The sequence below is a fragment of the Notamacropus eugenii genome, chromosome 5, assembly GCF_028372415.1.
Source record: "Notamacropus eugenii isolate mMacEug1 chromosome 5, mMacEug1.pri_v2, whole genome shotgun sequence".
In the NCBI taxonomy this organism is placed as follows: domain Eukaryota; kingdom Metazoa; phylum Chordata; class Mammalia; order Diprotodontia; family Macropodidae; genus Notamacropus; species Notamacropus eugenii.
In genome coordinates this window covers 248,159,601-248,181,176 of record NC_092876.1, presented here as the reverse complement: position 1 = coordinate 248,181,176, position 21,576 = coordinate 248,159,601, and the positions used below count along the sequence as shown (strand labels likewise).

The window sequence follows — 21,576 nt, the reverse complement described above, 5'->3', positions numbered from 1 at the left end:
TACCACCTATCTGCTCTGCATTTCATCATTCTATGTACATTATCCTATATAATCCTCAGCACAACCTTATAAGGTAGGCAGTTGAGAATTTTTTATGGTGCCAATTTTAAATAGTTTTTATTCTCCAGGACAAGAATTGCATTTCCACTTGTTTACAGTTCTGATAAAGTGCTATGTTGTTCACTTGTCTCCCTCTGCACACATTCAAATATTCAGAATGTGCAGATTTACACAGTAGCTTAAACATTACTTTTAAACTGCTACTGCCTTGGCTACAAATTTTGAGTCCTCTTTCTTCTGTTGCTTAGTTCACCTCTTCAATGGTGGGTCCAGAAGAAGCACCTCCAGATGGGGCTGCTCCACCCCCTGGGAAACCACCAGGCATGCCTCCTGGCATGCCCCCTGCACTCTGGTACAGCTTAGAAATGATGGGGTTGTAGACTTTCTCCAATTCTTTCTGATGATGCTCAAATTCTTCCTTCTTAGCAGTCTGGTTCTTATCCAGTCAGTTGATTATTTCATTACATTTGTCAAGGATCTTCTGTTTGTCTTCATCACCAATTTTGCCTTGCAATTTTTCATCCTCCACTGTAGCCTTCATGTTGAAAGCATAAGATTCAAGAGAATTCTTGGAAGACACCTTGTCTCTCTGCTTCTCATCTTCAGCTTTGTATTTCTTGGCCTCCTGGACCATATGCTCAATGTCTTCCTTGCTCAGATGTCCTTTATCATTGGTGAGGGTGATCTTGTTCTTCTTGCCTGTGCTCTGTTCCACAGCAGAAACATTGAGAATGCCATTGGCATCAATGTCAAATGTTATTTCAATCTGAGGAACACCTCTGGGTGCTGGGGGATTCCTGTGAGCTCACATTTGCCAAGCAGGTTGTTATCCTTTGTCATTGCTCTCTCACCTTCATAAACCTGAATAAGCACACCATTCTTGTTGTCTGAATAGATGGTAAAGGTCTGTGTCTGCTTGGTGGGGATGGTATTACATTTGATCAGAACAGTCATAACTCCACCAGTAGTTTCAATTCCAAGGGAAAGAGGAGTGAAATCCAACAGCAACAAGTCCTGCACATTCTCAGATTTATCTCCAGACAAAATGGCAGCCTGGAGAGCTGCACCATAAGCAACAGCCTTATCAGGATTGATACTTCTGTTGAATTCCTTGCCATTGAAGCAGAAGCTTCTAGATGTGGGGGATTCAAGTGGAACCACCCACCAGGACGATGTCATGAATCTGTGATTTATCTAGCTTGGCATCTCCTAAGGCCTTTTCCACAGGGTCTAGTGTGCCACGGAAGAGATCAGCATTCAGTTCTTTGAAACAGGCTCGGGTGATTGATGTATAAAAGTTGATACCTTCATAGAGGGAGTTGATCTCAATACCCGCCTGGGTACTAGAAGAAAAGGTGCATTTTGCATGTTCACAAGCAGTGCAAAGACAGCAAACAGCCCTCTTGTTCTCACTGATGTCCTTCTTGTTGCTTTTGCTTGAACTTGACAATGAAATGGTTGACCATTTGGTTCTCAAAGTCCTCCCCACCCAAGTGGGTGTCCCCAGCTGTGGTCTTGATCTCAAAGATGTCATTTTCAATGTTAAGAATGGAGACATCAAAAGTACCACCTCCAAGGTCAAAGATCAGCACATTTCTCTCAGAACCAACCTTTTTTGTCCAAGTCATAAGCAATAGCAGCAACAATTGTCTCATTGATGATTCAGAGTACATTGAGACCACTGATGGTTTCAGCATCTTTAGTGGCCTGACGTTGGGAATTGTTGAAATAGGCTGGTACTGTGACTACAGCATTTGTGACAGTCTTCCCAAGGTAAGCTTCAGCAATTTCTTTCATCTTGGTCACGACCATAGAAGATACTTCTGGATAGAAACTTTTGGTCTCCCCTTTATATTCCACTTGGACCTTAGGCCTGCTTGTGTCATTCATCACCATAAAAGGCCAGTGCTTCATGTTTAACTGTACAACTACATCATCAAATCTGCAACCAATCAGACGCTTGTCATCTAAAACTGTGTTGGTGGGGTTCATTGCAACTTGATTCTTTGCAGCATCACTGATTAAATGTTCCGTGTTGGTAAAGGTGACGTAGCTGGGGGTGGTCTTGTTTCCTTGGTCATTAGCAATGTTGGAAGACTCCCACACAGGAATAAGTGGTGCCAAGATCAGTGCCAACTGCGGGTCCCTTCGACATGGTTGCTGGGGAGTCCAGGGCTGTAGCTGACCACTGTGCAGAAAGAAGGGCTGCTGCTGCACTGAGAAGCCAATTGGGATATTATTGCCTCTATTTTGCATATAAGGAAACTGGGATTCATGGAAGCTAATGACATTGTGGTCATTAATACATGGTCGGTAAACGATAGAGTTTAATGCTTTTTCTACTACAACAGGATGACTATGAGAGTGGCAGTACAGTGTAACACGTGTCAGGCTAGCCTTAGAAACAGGAAGACTTGGTTTTAAATCCTACCTCTGACGCATATTGACTTTATGACCACGGACAAGTCATTTGCACTCTCTGTGCCCGAGGGACCTCTCTAAGATAATGATATAGACAGGTCCCCTAGCTATACCTATGGATGAAATTTCCCTAACAAGGATTATGTGCAGCAAGGAAACTAAAATAAAATGGTGATTGCTAACTATTTTTGTAGGGATTTCCTTTTTTCCTATAGTGGTCATATTTTCCATACAAAAAATGAAACAGAATCTGGTAACAGGATGATTTTGATGGACATAATGGGGAAAATATTTCTAACTGACCTCCCAAGTAGGGTTCTTTATATTTGAAATAATACAGATAGATGCAAGGTGCAGAGATCAGCAGTAACACTCTAATGGTGGGGAAAGATGAAGAAATAATTATCATGAATGAGATAACATGTGGAAAGTGCTTTGTAAGCATTAAAATCTACATAAATGTCAACCATAGTATGTTAAATAGGGCTCATCTAAGAATTTAAGTTTAAAAAAAAAATACTAATTTTTTTTTTGTGCAAGACAGTGGGGGAAGTGAGGAATAAAATCGAAAACAAGCTTACCAAAGCATTTTTTAGCAGAAACAAAGAAAAGGAGAAAAATAAAAAATAAAACATTCTGCAATTAATTTTAAACATGATAAAATAATAAGCTAAATGAAAAAATTCAATTTAGAGAGTTTGACAATTATCTTAGAATCATTATTTAAAAATGAATGCCAAATGAAGTGCATCAACATACAAATCCAATTTGTTGAAACTCAAAGATTCAACCAGGGGTGTGATAAAGCTAGTTTGAATGGTGCTCCAGAGAGTCAATTGTTAAATTTTCAGTGTGAACATTTACACCTCAGAAATTGGTAATTGCTACAAATCAAGGCTTTATGTATTGTTTGGGTGATTATCTATTTTTTTTAAGTGCTAATTCATATTAAATTTATATGTGTGCATACACTTTTTCCCCCTGGAGAGGTTCAGTGTTAAAAATTTACCAGCAGGACTTCTGGGAGCCAAGATGGCAGAGTAAATACTAAATCAGTCTCCCTCTCCATTATTGGCCTTTAAAAAAGAAACAAAAAATCGCACCCTGGGAAAAATCCTGGAATAGCAGAGACAGCAGAAAGACAGGGAGGGATGATCTTTTAGCTGGGGAAACTTGAATAATCAACAAGAAAGGTCCATTCCACTTGGGTAAAAAGGGCAGAGCAGTTCAGAATGGGAGGCAGCCCAGGAAGACAACAGCAAGCCTCATCTCAGCAAACTAGCAGGAGATCCTGAGCCCCAGGGTAGCCAAGCAGGCAAATGCCAACACCAGTATCCCCCACATGCCTTAGCTTAGGTAGAGGAAATGACAGACTCCGACTTGGAGAACCACCACATACACTGTGCTGCCCCAGGCAGGCTTCCTGAGAGGCCAACCTCCCATTGACTAAGGACAGGCCCAAGAACACAGGCATCCTCCAGCATCAATACGTTCCACCCTGTGCCTCAGTACAGCTGGGGAAGAAGGGAGGGGCAGGGGGGGCTGGTGATCTCCAGCAACCAGACCTCGACATGCTTTAGTATAGTTCCAGAAAAACCCCACCTGGTCTCAGCACACAACAAACACCACCACTAGGACCCTAGCTCAGCACCAGGTGAGTTGCTAGACCCCTATAGCCTCCAGCTGTAAGCACTTGAGGCCCCAGCACACAGAGCCAGTGACCAGGCCCCTGTCCCCCAGCACAAGAAGCTTGAGAGGGTTTCCCCTGTGCTCCAGCCACAGATCTCAACTTTAAAAGCCAGGAAATAGGCAAACAAAATGAGCAAAAAGCAGAATAGATCACTGATCACAGAAAATTGTTATGATTGACAGGAAATATCAAAACACAAACTCAGAAGAGGACACATTGTGTGTCCATTTTATAAATGATAAAACTAAATTTAGGAATCATGGGTTCTTTATTTCAGATGGAAAGGAAAAAAACAATTAGGAAAATCTTTAAGAGAATGGGAAATGTCTTTTTTGTTAAGTTATTTACACTTTGTGCTAACTCATAGCTAATAGGTTTTTACCTATGCCTTTTCTTTCAGCATAATTAGTCAAAAGAAACAGATTGTAAAAACAAAAAAGTAAATTTTCAAAAAAAAAACCATAAAAAAGAACAAATCATTTTTTCCCCTCTATTTCCAATGCTGGTCATGTTGAAGACTGCTGAGATGAAAGACAGATATAGAAATTAACTGAAAACTAAGATTAATAAATGATTGGAAACCAAATTTTTTTGAAAAAAATAAGGAATAACCAAATTTCTTTCATTTCCAAATTATAATGTCGATGTCTTTATGAAGAATTTTGATAACCTTATGAAGTACTAGCAAATTCTGTACAGTTTAATGTACAGACAATAATAAAAGTCACAAATCAGTTCTTCCTTAATGGGACCTTTAAAATGACTAGGGATGATTGTAGTTTGAATTTTAAGAACTGTCTTATTAGTTATGAGATATATTCAAGAGAGATTCAGTGAAATTCAGGAAACTCAGGGAAGTGTTAAAATAAGAAAAATTTAGGAAATAGTGTAGGAGAAATTAGATGAAAAATCTTGTGATTGCACAAGATTTGTTAATTACACAACTTAGAATTTTAAAAGGAAACACACTTACTAAGCCTGAAGAAGTTTCAGTGAGCTAATCTCTAAGTTTTAGGGTATCAATCTGTGAAACTGGTTTTAATTTTAGTGTAAAATAAAGGTACGTAAACTGTACTTGAAGTGGGACAAGTTTGTTGCAAGGAGGAATTTTTATTATTAGAAGGTAGAATAAGGAAACTTTAGACCATCTTAAGAAAAGGAGAAAAATAAATGGAATTGGAGTTTATTTAACCTGTTGTTTATTGCTTTTAAACAATCGACACCAAGCCTGATTTGAGCCCCCAGACTGAAGGGGAATCCCAAAGTGCTCCCAGAAAAAGAAAACTTGTTTTGAAATCAGAAAACAACTGAAGGTACATAAAATTTAATGATACTACGGAAGTTTAAATGAATTGCTTTGGTAAATTAGAAACACTTGTGTTGAAATCAATTGTTTAGTGAAAATGAGTTTAAATTGTACAAGGCTATGGTAAAGTAGGGAAAGAATCATTGAAGATAGAATTAAACAAGAATATGTATAAACAAAGATTGATATAGAAATAAATTAAGTACATGCGCACCCAATCAAGGGTGTTCAGGTTAGAAAAGATCACATTAAAATGAACATATGGCTCATAAAGGTATAAAATATTGAAATTTTGAGAGGGAAAAGCAGAACTTGCGAATTATTTAAAAATAAAATAAATTGACTTAATTTTGACTGATTTGAAAGGAAACAGAGAAAAAGTCACACCCTGGGCCCTTCAGAAAAGTACAGTCTTTATGAGATTGTTTTCTAGTAGTTCAACTCCTGTTACATCCCTCCTTCATCCTTTGAGTTTGGCCAGTCCCCCTGGGCTGGGAAAATGCCTGTCCAGCATAAAAGAAGTTAACTTTGAGGAGGTAGATGATTTCTTCTCCAAAGTCATCCTGCTTATTGAAATCTGTGACACCCTACACTGCAAACTTCTTGGGAAAAGTGAGTTGTTTTGGGGAATTTATATGCCTATCACTTACAAAAAACTGACTGAAATTAATTCTATTTGCCCTTAAAGAAATTGGCATTAACTGTGCATTTGTAACTACTAAAGAACCAAAAGAGATTTACCAGAGGAATTAAGTTAAGTAAAATAAAGAGAGCAGTGTAGCATAAGGAAATTAGAAAAGTTAAGCCAGTTGAAGGGTAAGGAAAGTTAGAGTCTGTTTGCACTGAAAGCATAAATTCAGGATTTCAAAGTGAAAGGTTCTGGAGTTTTGAACAGGTGATTTCAGAGAAGGTCTTTTTTTTTTTTTTAATTTATTTATTTAACTTCTAACATTCATTTTCACAAAATTTTGGGTTCCAAATTTTCTCCCCTTTTGTCCCCTCCCTCCACCCCAAAACACTGAGCATTCTAATTGCCCCTATCACCAATCTGCCCTCTCTTCTATCATCCCTCCTTTCCCTTGTCCCCATCTTCTCTTTTGTCCTATAGGGCCAGATAACTTTCTACACCCCATTACCTGTATTTCTTATTTCCTAGTAGTAAGAACAATACTCGACAGTTGTTCCTAAAACTTTGAGTTCCACCTTTTCTTCCTCCGTCCCTCCCCACCCATCCTCACTGGGAAGGCAAGCAATTCAATATAGGCCATATCTGTGTTGTTTTGCAAATGACTTCCATAATAGTTGTGTTGTATAAGACTAACTATATTTCCCTCCATCCTATCCTGCCCCCCATTGCTTCTATTCTCTCTTTTGATCCTGTCCCTCCCCAAGAGTGTTGACTTCAAATTGCTTCCTCCTCCCATTGCCCTCCCTTCCATTATCCCCCCCACCCTGCTTATCCCCTTCTCCCCCACTTTCCTGTATTGTAAGATAGGTTTTCATACCAAAATGAGTGTGCATTTTATTCCTTCCTTTAGTGGAATGTGATGAGAGTAAGCTTCATGTTTTTCCATCTTGGCTCCTCACCCCCAGAGAAGGTCTTAATCCCACTGAAATAGAAAAGATTTAGGAATATTTTTAAGCAATGCCCCTTGTTGCTTCTTGTTGCTGCTTCCCCAATCAAGATACAAAATATGTTTTATAAAATGCATGCTAATTAATTGACTGATGGAGAAAGGATTATCTCTGTGCTCTGATTTCAATAGTTATGCCAAAGGATTAGTAATTTAGAAAATCTAAAGGAACTGGTTTGGCCTTTTAGGTAAGTCAAAGAAACTAAGAAGCAGTAATGGGAACTTGGGAGTGTCATCATGAATTTTTTTGAATTCAAGCCAGCTAAAAATAATGGAACCTTGTAAAAAAATGAAGTTTAGTTATTGCCACTAGTCATTATAAATCAAAATTAATTGGCTTGAAAATATTGTAATGGTCGTAAATTAGTCAATCTAATCAGTCCTTGTACCTACGAAGGTGATAATAAATATTTACATCTATCTCCCAGGGTTGTTGGGAGAAACACATAGTTATGAAGTGCTTAACACAGAGCCTGCCTTGCGTAAAGGATAAGCACTGTGGTGTTCAGACCTTGTAGGAATACAGTTTAACAAAATGCTATTCATTTACAGGTCCTTTTTCTAATTGGCATGGAATGCCAAGAAAATTGAGCGATTGTAGACTAAACATTTTAAAGTGTTACTAAGAACAAGCTTAAGCAACTTTTAGGACAGAAAGAGTCTGGCACATGGTAGGCACTATGGAAACTACTATGATTAGCATGAAAATGCCAGGGGTAATAAGGTAAAAGTCTTTCTATGAATTGATGTTTGAAAGGTATCTAACTAAATTATTATCACCTGATTGATGCGGTTTTAAATACAAAATAGCTAAGAGAAGCTATTAAAGGCAAAACTTTTCCTCTTTTCAATCTGAATAATGTTACGATTATTTTATTTTTAAGAAAAAAATAGAAAATAATAATAGTAGTATTAAATTACTTACTATTGGGAGAAAAGATAGTAAAATGCTCTTAGGAGTTCTATGTCTATGGGGCTTCTTGGGATGAGCCCTGTGACAGAGAATTGTGAAATTCTGTAGCACTGCCCTCTGAGGAACTAGGGCCTCTCTGTCCCAAAGTGGAAAAATGAAACTTTTGAATGATAAATGAGTGGCATTTGAGATCATTTGGAAACTCATCTAATTGTATCTTTTGATGCTTGTGATAAAGAAATGGAAACAGTAATATAAGACAAAACAGATTTCTTGGGTCTGGGTGACTGAGGAAGGTAAGCTACTCCTCAAAACTTCTATCATGACCTCATTAAAGGGGCCATGCCCTGGCTACTTCTTAAACAGGTCCATTCAATGAAGAGGTGTTGCCTCACCCTAAGTAAGTACATGCAAAGACCTTGGGCCCAAGGCCTCCCACTGCATCCTAGGTCATCTCCAGTCATCCTGATGAATATCTGGTCACTGTATTCAGATAGCTCTGGAGGAGAAGTGAGACTGGTGACCTGCACAGCCCTACCTCACTCAGAACAAAGTCAAGTACAAGTCATGTCATCATTTCTCTAATGTCATGGTCTTCTTAGGCAGCAGATGGACACAATCATAAGGAATATTTTTTCTTTTTAATTAATAAGGGGATCAGTGTGGCACACAATGGATAACAGACTTTGTTAAGCAAGAGTGGGTTACTCCAGATACCACCCCAACAGTACCTTAGATGACAGTTACTTGTTCAACTTGTGTTGAATCAGCTTGCCTTTCAAGTCACATAAATTCATGGCCATCTGCTAGCTTGTACCCTTCTTTGAAGACTTACAGAAAAAGGTTGTTATTGTGCCCAAGTCAGTCCTTGCCCAAGGTTGAACTAATTTCTAGTTCTAAAGCTACAACCCCCTCTGATATTATATCTTTCACCAAGGAAATTGTGCCTAGGTATGACCCACCTGTCTACATGGACTCTGCTCAGGCATTCCATCTCATTCTCATCTCATTGTATTCCAGAAATGTTCTGATGTTCTCTCTTTGGCTTTATTTGCAGACCAAGTGAGGGGATGGAGGAAATGATGGTTGAAAATAGATGAAATTTGTGAATGATAGTTGTAAACAGATAAAATTTATGAATAGATGAAATTTTAGATGAGATTTTGAGACTAATATATGAGAAAAATAACCATTATCTAGCCCTAAGTTGTAATTAATGAAATTTTACTTTTTGAGGAAGTCTCTTGGGACTTTAACTTGATGCTATTTTAAGTCTTGAATCCAAGTATAAGTGTCAGATCCCTCATAAGTCTGCTGGTTCATCATTCAAGGGAAATGCCATGTGACCCTGCAGACTGAGGACTGCCACAGACAGGTGGTTGTCTGTTCCCTGGGAAAGCCAACAGAATGACCTTGCAAAGGTGAAGGTAGGATTCTCTTGACCTATCCCCATTTTGGTAAAGAAGACATTTTCCCACCTGGTTAACTCTGCATCTGACTATGATACCTGTCATATGATTAACTGCCTATGACTCATACCTGAAATCAAACAGAACTAATGTTGCTATGTCCTTGCTTCTGTCCTCACATGGCAAATTTCGTTGATAAAAGCAAGTGTAAAAGAAGATGAAACCTATTGGTAATTTTTGATTAAGTTATACATACCGGTATAGTAAGGGATAATTTTGAATTCTCATTTGAATCATAAATAATAGAGACCATGACACCTTGCAACTGATGGGTTAGTTTATAAGAAATCACCCTATAACATTCTTTCATTGTGATAATATGATTAGTGGGACATGTCACTTAGTGAAAAATGTGACACAATTTTCAAAATTGGATGAAGAATTTTATTGATAAAAATTGCTTGAATAATCTAATAATATTAAGAGAGACAAAGATTCATTTTCCAATTTAGGACTTCCTGATAGAATAATTGAAATTCTCAGGTGAATTATGTGTTCTTAATATGTATAGTTTATGTTGCGTTTGTATTATGAACCAAATCTAAAGGAAAGAAGCCCCTTCAAAACCGACCTAAGAAGGTAGTTTGTTCTAGAAATATAAAATTATAGACCTTGGACTTTTTTCATCTGCATCAAAGAGATGTGACTCTTAATAACTGAATCTTCCTAAAGTTATGAAGTTATGATTATTGGAGCTTGCTGTTAGACCTCACAGGACTCTAATTGATATTATTCTGAGTCTGATTTCAGATATGATCATCAAGGAATCCTTTTAGACCAGTAACCCTATGGGATTGACAGTCAGGAATTACAGGTGGAATTCTTTTGGGGAAGGCTGGGAGAATGACTCTTGGCATGGGCTGAGGTAGACTTAAGCTGACTTGATTTGCCCAGTATAACATTTCCTCTTAAATGGAAAATATCCCACCTATTAAGCCAGACTCAATTAAATTAGCTATCTATTTCACTCTAGCCTGGAACTGACATGAAATTAGGAAAGCATTTTTCCTTTGATATCCCTATTTTCTTTCTATGGCAAATTTATATAATCATTGTAGGTTATCAGCATAAATATAATATTAAATCTTTATTTCATAGGTTAATACGAGAGCACATCTGAGCTATTATAATAAGATAAAGGCATAAGATTTGCACTATTTAGTCTAAACTTTTAGTCCTTCCTAAAATTAATGTGAGGATAATTAAGTATTGATGGTACAGTTTATGGGACCAAACTGTTGCTCTATTAATTATTAAGCCTAAAACAAAAATCTTCTATTTTGGTTTTAAGAAAAGAATATTAGACTATCTAGTGTTACCCAAATGGGAAAAGCCAATTTTATGTAGGTTTACTATTACCACCTGGATATTGAGTATGTCTTGCAAGGAAAACATGTTTTATTATAAATAATTTATTGATCTGTACAATCTTGAAATTGACCACTAGGTGTATTTAAACATCCCATCCCAGAACTGTTTCTGACCATTGCAATTATTTTGGCAACTTTTAAATGAATTCAGTTGTGTACCAGGGATCATCATCTTATATTTTTAAAGTATTCTGTTAATAGGTCCCTACCAGAATCTCATCCTCCTAAGAGAGGAAATAAGAGGAGGGATGAATAATTAGAAAGGAATATAGTTAGAGTGAAAAATTTTCAGTTGTTTTTCATAAACAGTTGTAATAATATTAGGTAATGATATATGCCAAAGCTAAAATTTAGGGTCAGAATTTTTTTTTAATTTTTCAGTTATTTGAATTTGACAACCTAAAAGTATAAATTCTCTGGTCTAGTGATGTTCATATTCAGAATATTAAGATTTGAGCTGGCTCTCACTACTTGACCTGGTTATTGTATGCAAACTAGGATTGCTTTATGATCTATTTTATCAGACATATTTAACAAAGAAGGGCATCTCTGCAAGATACTAGAACTGGAGAAGCAAATCCACTAAAAGCTGCTCTGAAGTCCCACTCATTCCAATACTCTAAGAGGAGAGATCTCAAGAGGACGTCACAGACTGGACAACTGTATGAAATACAATAAGTAAGCATAACACCCAGATCATCATCATCACACTCGCCACAAAAATTTCCTAATCCACCTGTTCCTAAGCCTCCAGTGACTAGAGCCTTGAATCCTCTTTTTCAGTCTGCTACTTTGGCTTTTGCTTCACCACCAAGAGCAATGATTGATCATTCATTTGTTCATGGAACTCAACTTATTCCTTATTTTCCTCTACTTCCTATATTACAGCTCTCTAGATCTGTTTGTGTTGCTTGCATGGATGTTGCCTCTCAATGCCATAAGGGGGTGGCTCTTTGTTAAAACTGCTTGAATTGTTCTTACAAACTCAAAAGATTTCCAGAATCTGTGTGTAGGGCAAGCAATGCTTGCACTGTTGCGCTTGAACAAATGTCCTGTTGTCGCAGTTTCATGGTTTTGTGGGGGGACATCTCGAAAGAATTTAGACTCAGACCATCTCCAACCCAAGCAAAGGTATTTATTAAGGATCATGTCCTCTGGTAAGCTTAGAGGAACAAGCAGCTTCATTAAGACCAGACAGGCAATTTTATATTGTAATGATGCTGATTACAAAATGGAAATTATGAATATTAAAAATGTAGGCGGGGTTTATCAAGCAATTAGATAATGAGAAGGGGTCCTGGTCTCAGTGGAATTGTGCATGTGATTACCTACAATGCATATAGAAAAGCCCAAATGGAGGGGAGCTTTAACATATGATAACGATATTATAATAAGCCTGTCTCTGTCATAAGTTCACACAAAGGACAGCCTTTACTATTATTGCACAAGTGCCTACTTAAGGAAAGTTCCTTCTATTGTTTTGGGGTCCACCTACTTCTTGGGTACCTTGGTGCTGCTTTCTGATTGACTGGCAACTGTGGTCCTGCTATGGTTGAGTGCATGGACACAACTGTTGTTTCTGTGAGAAATATGATGAATGGGTCTGGGGGTAGTGGCTAGCTAGAGGAAGTGGCTGGGATTCCATCACAGATATACCTATTATTCTAGTGGGGCCTCAGTTTATGGACACACCTGTTGTGGTGGTGAGGCATTGAGGTATATATGCAGAAGTTAGGATATTGAGTCAGGGGGTGGGGAGAGTGGCTATATTAAGTCTGGGGACAGTAGTGTGGTTAAATCCAGATTGTGTGGTTAAATCAGAATATTGCACAATCAAAATAATACTGACAAAGGTATCGCTATCCTGTTTTACTCAAATTCCATATCCAAACCCAGCATGGGTGGGATGCCTTGATGCTTTGGAAAGTCTGCCAACCATTTTCTCTTGTCTAACATGAGCAAGTGACCATTGTAGGGCCACTTAAGTCAGTGAAGATGCCCCATGCTTCACCCATCCTATCACCACCCCACTCTGCCATCACCCCCAGTCGATCTGTCATTTTTGGCCCTCAAGGGTAAAGTCTATTAAACAATAAGATTCTGTATTTTACCATGTCGCTTTTGCATATTTGGGTATCAAACCCTATTAAAACAGGGTCCCAGAAGAGAGGCATATCTCAAATCATGAGAAAGATCTGGGATCCTCTTCATTGGAGGGGACCATGGACTCTTTAATAAAGTACTATTGGCTTAGAGCCCTGCCTTAGTCTTTTTCATTGTAGACTGGACAATTTTAAAGCACACCCCCACACACACACACACTGCAATGACTGCTGCTCTGATTCCAGTTAACCACTTAATAGCAATTAGCTTTTACAAAGGGATACTTACTTCAAAGTTATAGCAAGAGCATGCATACAAACATTTCTCCCCAGCACCTAAGGCACACACACTCAATACCTACATAACATTGGTTCCAACAAATTCATGTGCAAATGCAGCATGACTGCCAGATGAATTCTCATTTCAGCTACCACTGGGCTGGATCCTGAAGTTCACTACTAACGGTTACTCTTTGCTCCTCTGGGCACTGGTGTTTGAAATAATTGCAAAACCCAGGTCCTGGGAAGCCTGGACCATTGTTCACCTGATCAGAGGCTTCAATCCTTTCATCTAGAGACCAGAGACCAAGGTCTCCTCAGGGCTACACAGCCCAAAGGAAAGTCCCAAGTCCTCTTACCTTATAGCATTGTTTCTAACCAGAAACTATGAGCAAAACAGTCTGACCAGAAACAGAACAGTTGAAATGCTTAGGCCAAATCTGTCTCAGGCACTCAAGGCTTGAGTACTTCTACAATCATCAAAGAGCTTTCCCCTTCACTCCATGGTTAGGTGACTAGAACCAGTTATAGACTACCTATGTATGCTCCATAGTCTTTTAAAGGCATTTCTATTATACATCATGATGACTCCCCTAGAACCAGACTCTCCATATGGGGAGACAATATCTAAGATGCTCAGCATATGCTGCCCTATTACACAAATAACAAAAGTAATGACATTTTAGCAAGAATACATTACTATGACTGACATCTACGGTGTCCTATAGCTCAGATTTTTTTTAAAAAATTGAGAACATTTTGACATTAGCAGAGAAGGATTTTGCAAGGCACTAAAGGCTGCTTTCTCAAGGAAATGCATTTTCCAAAGAGTAAAATGGTTGATGAAAAATAATACAATTTATATAGAATCAGAAAAGGAAAATACATTATAGAGCTTTAACTAAAGTGGAGTGAGAGGGGCTTCGGTCCAAAGTGTAGAAATTCAGAAGTCTCTTCTGGAGGTAAAAAATAAAAAGATTCCATATGATACTTTCTTATTCTTGACTGCCTCCCCAAGGTGGCCAGTGGTTGCATTCCTTATGAACTCCCCTTTGTCTTCCCCACCCTTCTCTCTTCACCCCTCTTAGAAGCTGCTTCTCCAACATGACTTTGTAATATACCACTGACACCTATGTTACTAAAAGGAATTGTGTCCTGAGGTCTTCATCTCCCCCTACCCATCATGTTTCTTTCTATGGAGCCTTGTCTTCTGAGGTGTCTCACTGTCTCCCCCACCCCATTAGCCTTAGAAACATTTGGTAGTATTTGCCCCAGGTATCAGAATTACTTGCTATGCCTCTGCTATTGAGTCTTAGACTCCCAAAAAAATAGTAGTTAATTTTTTTAGACAGATTTTCATAAAACTGAAAATCAGATAAAATTTTAAAATTTCTTTTCCAAATCCCTTTATTTTCTTTCTATATTAATTTACATTTGACTATTACTTCCCTTCTCAAAAACTTTCACCAATTCCCTATTTTCTCTAAGATAAAATGGAAACTCAGTATGGCATTTTTAGAGCTCTTCATAGACAATCTCAAGCTACTTTTGTGGTCTCATTTCATGTTACTCCCCTTCACATACTGTATATTCAAGCCAGCATGAATTCCTGACCACTTTCTGATCTAATCCACCATTTTTTGTACATATAGATACTAGTTAAGGACAGAAGTTGTATTATTTTCACAGCTTTGTATTACCAGTGTAGCACAGGTATATAATAGGTGCTTAATAAGTATTTATTGAACTAATATTGCCTCATTCAATGATTTTGTGCTATGGTAAATTAACCCACTCCATACTTGTGAAGAATTCTAGTGTACAAGCCAACAAAAATAGTTAAAAACCTAACTATTAAATTCTTAAATGAATACAGAGGACTAGCGTTTTAAGGAAACATATCCATGCTTTAAAGAACAAAAGAATCACTGGACCATATGGATCCATCAGGGAAGATCACTGTGATAACACAGTTCTAGCACTGGTGAATGTAAATCTACTTTCTACAATTCTCTTATTAGAGATCCAGTCCACATGGAAACTGAATGCCACCTAATGGAATCAAGTATGAAATTTACCCTATTTTCTCTCTCAACAACTAAATGAAATTACAACAGATTTGTTACCATTTCTAGAATAATCTACTCATTATTAATAACAATAGAATCATAAAATTTGGATGGTAACGCCTCAGTCTCCAGTGGCGTAGGAAGACAAATATGAGAAGAATGGCTGATCCAGACCAATAAACAAAGAGAAAATATATGCTGGAGATTACACAATCTTGAAAACACTAAGAAATAGTTATATAAGATACTCAGGGAAGAGAAGATATAAAAATAATGGAAAATAATCAAAGAACTTTGCTCCTCAAAAAAAAAAAAAAGCAATCAAGAAGGCACCAGTAACTTCTGACTGATATCTACTTTCTCATCTCTAAAATTTTCAGATAATGATCTCCAGATATGCTAAGGAATACTTCTCAAATATATGACTCAACTTATGATTTCATTAATGTAGATATTGTCTCTAGGGGCAGCTAGATGGTGCAGTGGATAGAGCACCAGTGCAGCAGTCAGGAGGACCTAAGTTCAAATCTCCCCTCAGACACTTGACACTCACTAGCTGTGCGACCTTGGGCAAGTCACTTAACCCCAGTTACCTCATCCTGGGTCATCTTCAGTCATCCTGATGAATATCTAGTCACTGGATTCAGATGGTTCTGGAGGAGAAGTGAGGCTGGGGACCTGCACAGCCCTCCCTCACTCAAAACAAAGTCAAGTACAAGTCATGTCATTATTTCTCTGATGGCATGGTCTTCTTCAGCAATGAAGGATGAACACACACATATTTATTGCCTGTAATAATGAAGATCATAATCTATCCATGCTTGCCTAACTCTTTTCCATGTCTTCCTACAAGTTCTCCACAAGGACTCCATACAACAAGCAGTTGAGGAGAGAGGTCATGAAGGGGGAAGTGGGGAATTATTCCTTGATTTCTCTTGGTATTAATAGAACCCCAAAGAAGCACATGAGCCATCCATTGGTTCACCTCATTCTTGCCAAGAAGGCAAAAATCTTTTTTTTTCATTCCTATGTTGCTTTGATGACATCCTTTATACTATTCTCTTTGTCTAATTCCTTATTTGGTAAATATCACAACCTGATCAAGACTGTCTTATATCTCATCATTACCCTTTAGATGATCCTTAATTTCAGTTCTTCAGAGACAATAGTATTATGTGTATTCATGGAATAATACTGAGGGTATTTTTGATAAATATGAGAATGAAACAAACAAATTGTCACAGTTTTATAGTTGATTACATCTTTAAAAATCTCATAATTGCCTGAAATGTATACCAAAAAGAAAGTTTTCTTTAAAAATTGTTGGTTTTTAAAAACACATTTGACTCAATAAAGAAAAAATCTTGAAGCCTCTTCTCTAACAATGTCTTTCATGAATATATTAAAATTATATAATGTTCCTTGATAAATAAAACCTCAGAAACTCTGATTTGCCCTCTTTCCAATAATATCAGGCAATACATCAAGTGTCATATGCTTCTCAAAACTATTTTCCTCTATCATGGAAAATGTCCTATACCACAGAGCCTCTTATTCCTGGGTGATCGTTCAATAGTGTCCCAGGTCATTATAGGGGCTCCTCAAGGAGATACACAACTCCCTCAAAAGAGTGAGGCTGAGTAATTCATAGTCAAAAACAGAAATGATCAACTGACTATGGTTCACACCATGAAATGAAGTTGGATAGTCAAGATATTGAATGAATACATTAGCACATCTTTCTAGAACAGCTAGCATAGATGGACAGTGAACTGGATCCAGAATTGGGTATGAGGAGGATAGAGTAATAAAAATCTTTGGTCAAATTGTGAAATATTTTAGTGCTTCTAAGATGCTCCCTGACACTAAAATGCATTTTAATAGCATTATACAGGCTATAAAATCTGTTTTATCATAATCTCTGAAGAATCAAAATTGCAGGTGACTCAAAAGGCAATGGAAACACATAAGGTAAGCATGGTTGTAGCACATTTCTGATGATTTTTATGCCAGATCATCTAGGAAAAACATTATTTTGGAAAAGGAGGAAGTCATGTAGTATAAGTAATGGATAATATCTATACAGCATGAGTACTGCACTGATATCCACAAAATGTTTAGAGGCCAACCTCCAGCATGTTCAGCTTTTTCTTTTAGAGGATATATGTAAGATATGGACAAGAATTACACAGGAAGAGGCATATATAGGTTGTCATCTGCAATTAAGGAAGGATTTCCCCTCCCCCTGTTCAGTCTTCCATTGGCTCTCTATTACTGCTAAACTTCTTTGGCATTTAAAGGCTTTTGGCTTAAAGCCCTCACCGGGTAACAGTCATTTCTGTTGAGATTACCTATTTGAAATAATGTGCCATTTTAACTTTAGGTGGTCAACTGAGAACAAAATCATTCTTTTTTTTTTACTTAATGCCCCATCTTCTTTCTCTCAATTCTCTCTTCCCATCACTGCCAGGGATTCCCCTAACATTGTGATATAAGATAGTTCATGATTATAACACTAGTTTAATAGAGACTGACCTATTATAACCCACAAACCTTCCTAGCTGTGTCAGAAGAAAGTCAATAGTTTTCAGATTTGGGGTCAAAAAGTAAATAAGTGAAGGAAATTCAAAGAAGGAAAAATATACCAGCAGAGAGAATTTTAAAAGTTTAAAACAAAGATAAGAAGGCAAAGATGTGTTTCCCTGACTTCACTGATTCTGCAATCTAAGCCTTCTATTCTTCTCTCCCTCTTTTTCTTCCCAAATTTATTTCTTTTTGTAACTGTACACTGGCTACATTTCTCTATGACTTCTCAGTTACGTTAATATTTTTATTCAGTGTTCTGTGTACTCAATTTCTCTTTTTTCTGGGCCATAATTAGTTCACTATTTACTAAACTTACTCTTGAGACGGTCTCTGCAGGAGGTACAATTTTGTATTTTCTCAAATGTTGTATTTATTTCTTACCTCTGAAATATGTATTAAGAAGCTGGCTGGAAACCCACAATATCTTTCCTTGAAGCCTCCTTCTTTCTCCTCATATAACCCCATCCTAGTTCAGGTCCTAATTACTTTTTGCCTATACTCCTACAAGTAATATGTTCTTCAGAGTACCTTGGACAGCAAGGAGATCAAATCAGTCAATACTTTAAAAAAATTAATTCAAAGTATTCATTTGAAGCTGAATACTGAAATACCAAAGCTGAAGTTTAAATACTTTGGCCATATAATAAGAAAACAGGACTCACTGGAAAAGACCCTGATGTTGGAAAGATTGAGGGCAAAAGGAGAAAGGGACAACAGAGAATGAGATGGACAGATAGATCATGGAAGCAATGAACGTGAGCTGGAACAGTCTTCTAAAGTGGAAGACAAAAGAGCCTGGCGTGTTATGTTCCATGGAGTCACAAAGAATGTCACACAACTGGATGATAAATAATAACAACACATACTAGTACAAAAGTGCTCTTACAAGTCTCTCCTAACTCCAATCTATCCTCCATTCCACTGTCAAGGTGATTTTTCTAAAGTGTAGGTCTGACCACGTCAGCCCGCTATCCCTGCTCAGTCTTCCATTGGCTCTCTATGGTCTGCAGGACTAAATATCAACTTCTTTACTTAGCGTTTAAAGCCCTTCAAAGCACTTCCTACCTTCCAGGTCTTTTTGTACTTCACTCTCCTCCACTCGTCCATTCTGTTCCAACAATATTAGTCTATTTTCGGTTTCTTGAACATAACACTATCGCTTCTCTCTGCCTTTGTAATCATTGTCCTTATCCACCTAAAATGCTCGCCCTCCTCATCTCTTCCTCTTAGCCTCCCTGACTTCCTTCATCCAGGTATCCCCAAGTGCTTATGCCTTCCTCTCTAACCATCTACTCTTGTCCTCTGTCCCATTAGAATGTAAGCTCCTTGAGAGCTGGAATTATGCTTTTGTCTGTCTTTATATCCCCAGTGCTTAACACAGTGCCTAACTCATAATAAATGCTTAATAGGTGTTTGTTGACTGACTAATGGTAACTAATTTGGCCCTTATTACTTGTATGCTAGTTATAAATGATTTCAAGAAAATGATATTTTGTGAGGGGAGTCCAAAGAAATAAGAATAAATTCCATATTTTGTATATAGAGATTCCACACAAATCTTTGATATTACTTATCTTTTGAAGGCTTAAGATAATTCTTAACCAGAATTTGTGGTGCTAGGTACAAATTGTTTTTTTCTTTTTGTTTTTACTCTACTTCTCTGGTTTTCCTGATACCAAATAAAAACATACCCTCACTATTTACTAAATGGTGTGGCAACCTCAGGAACATATAAGCTGGTTTCTGAGATAAAAGAAATGAGGATTCTGGTATTAGAGTGTTCAAACAACAGATAACCATTTTGTTCATAAATACACAATAAAATAATAATTATTTAAATTAAAAGGCATAAATTCCATTAAAGAATTTACCAATTTAGCAAAAAACAAAATAATGAGCAACCAATTTTGAGATGACATTTCTTAGAAGACAATATGCTAAATCTCTGGTTTCACTTCCAGCTGTCATTCATAATCAAATCTGACAGGTTGCTCAATGTTCATTGTTGCCAGCAACCCTCCTTTTTACCTAGGGTCTAGGCTCTCATTAGTCTAGCCCAGCTCAGGGGTGTCTCTTGCTAACTGTCTGAGGTTAAAAAAAAAACAAACTTCAATTCACTTAGCCAGCTCAGAGATATTTTCTCACCAGGTAACAGTCAATTCTGCCAAGTGTTACTTATTTGAAATAATGTGCCCTTTTTACTTTTGATGGTCAACCCAGAAAATAGTTACTCTTTTCTTACTAACCAACTGAGATAAAAAAAAACTCTGTTTAGGTTAGTCAGCTCCAGTCAGGTGGTCATTTGTAGTCATAGCCTCAATTAGAGTTTTAGTTATTCTCATTAGCACTCGGTATTTGTGGCTCCAAGGCAAATTCATTAGTGAAACTAGTTGGAACAGCATTCTGTAATGGAATGAACACACACAGAAAACCAAGGACCTCAGTGCCAACCTTAGCCCTCCCACTTAGTAACAATATGATGCAAAGAAAGCTTACTATCCCTGGGGTCTCAGTTTCTTCACCTGTATAATAAGGGGATTAGATGGAATGATCTCAACTCTGTGGTCTTGTGATATCTATTCTCCAACTAAAATCATGTTATAAAGCTTAGGGTTGATATTTCTTTCTTCTGAACTGCTAACGATTCTTAGATTTACTTATCTTGCCACAAACTCCCTGCTGATCTCTAATCTTTCATCTCCAACTGCCTTTCAAAAACTTCAAACTATATGACCAAGTAGACATCTTAAACCTAGTATGTCTGAAACAGAACTCTTACTTCTAGTGCCTTCCCTCTGTTAATTATTTCTTATTTAGCCTGCATGTAGCTGGCTTTGTATGTTTGTTAACATGTTGTCTCCACCACTAGATGGCAATTTCCTTGAAGGCAGGGACTATCTTTTGCCTCTTTTTGTAGTCTCTATGCTTAGCACAGTGTCCTGCACGTGGGTGGTATTTAATATTTATTGATTTTTGAATGAACTAGGATTTCTTACATACTGGCAGAATTGCTTATAACAGTATTGGAACCATGACCCAGACTTTTTAAATCTACCAGAATTTTATTCTTGCAGTTTTATCCTACTGTATCACACATTTTCTCCAATGTAAATTCTATTATTTTGATCAGATAAGGTAGGGAGGATGAGGTCTTAGAGAAATCATAGGGCAGTATATGTTTATAGGCATACAATCAGTGGTATGCTGGTAAGTGGTCAACAACTGGCTCTTTGGGACAAAAAAAAAATTGCACAACATACTTTTAAGTAAAATTGCATTAGAGTGAGCCTTCTTTTCCCCTTTATTTTTCTTGCTTTTTTGCAACATGCCTAATATGAAAATACATTTTGCATAATTTCACATGTATAACGGGCATCATATCACTTGCCTTCCCAATGCAATGGGAAGGGATAAAGAGAAGGAAAGAATTTGAAACTCAAAATAAAAAATTGAATGTTAAAAATATGATTTTTAAATAGACAAAAAAGTTTAATCTGCATTACTAGCATTTTTCCCATCACTTTCTTAAGCCTAGATAATAAACAAAACAATAAATCAAGCCCTGACTTGTAGTGTTTGCCAATTTCTGAAGCATAAATGCTAACACTGAAAATTTAGTAAATGAACTAGTTGTAACTGGCACATCCCTGAACATATTTATCATGGATGTCTTGAGC

The 21,576-nt window shown here is 37.3% G+C and overlaps 1 pseudogene; it reads right to left on the bottom strand.

The window, feature by feature from the left end:
• Positions 1-304: 304 nt before the first annotated feature.
• LOC140509120 (heat shock cognate 71 kDa protein-like) lies at positions 305-2,215 on the bottom strand (annotated as a pseudogene).
• Positions 2,216-21,576: the final 19,361 nt, after the last annotated feature.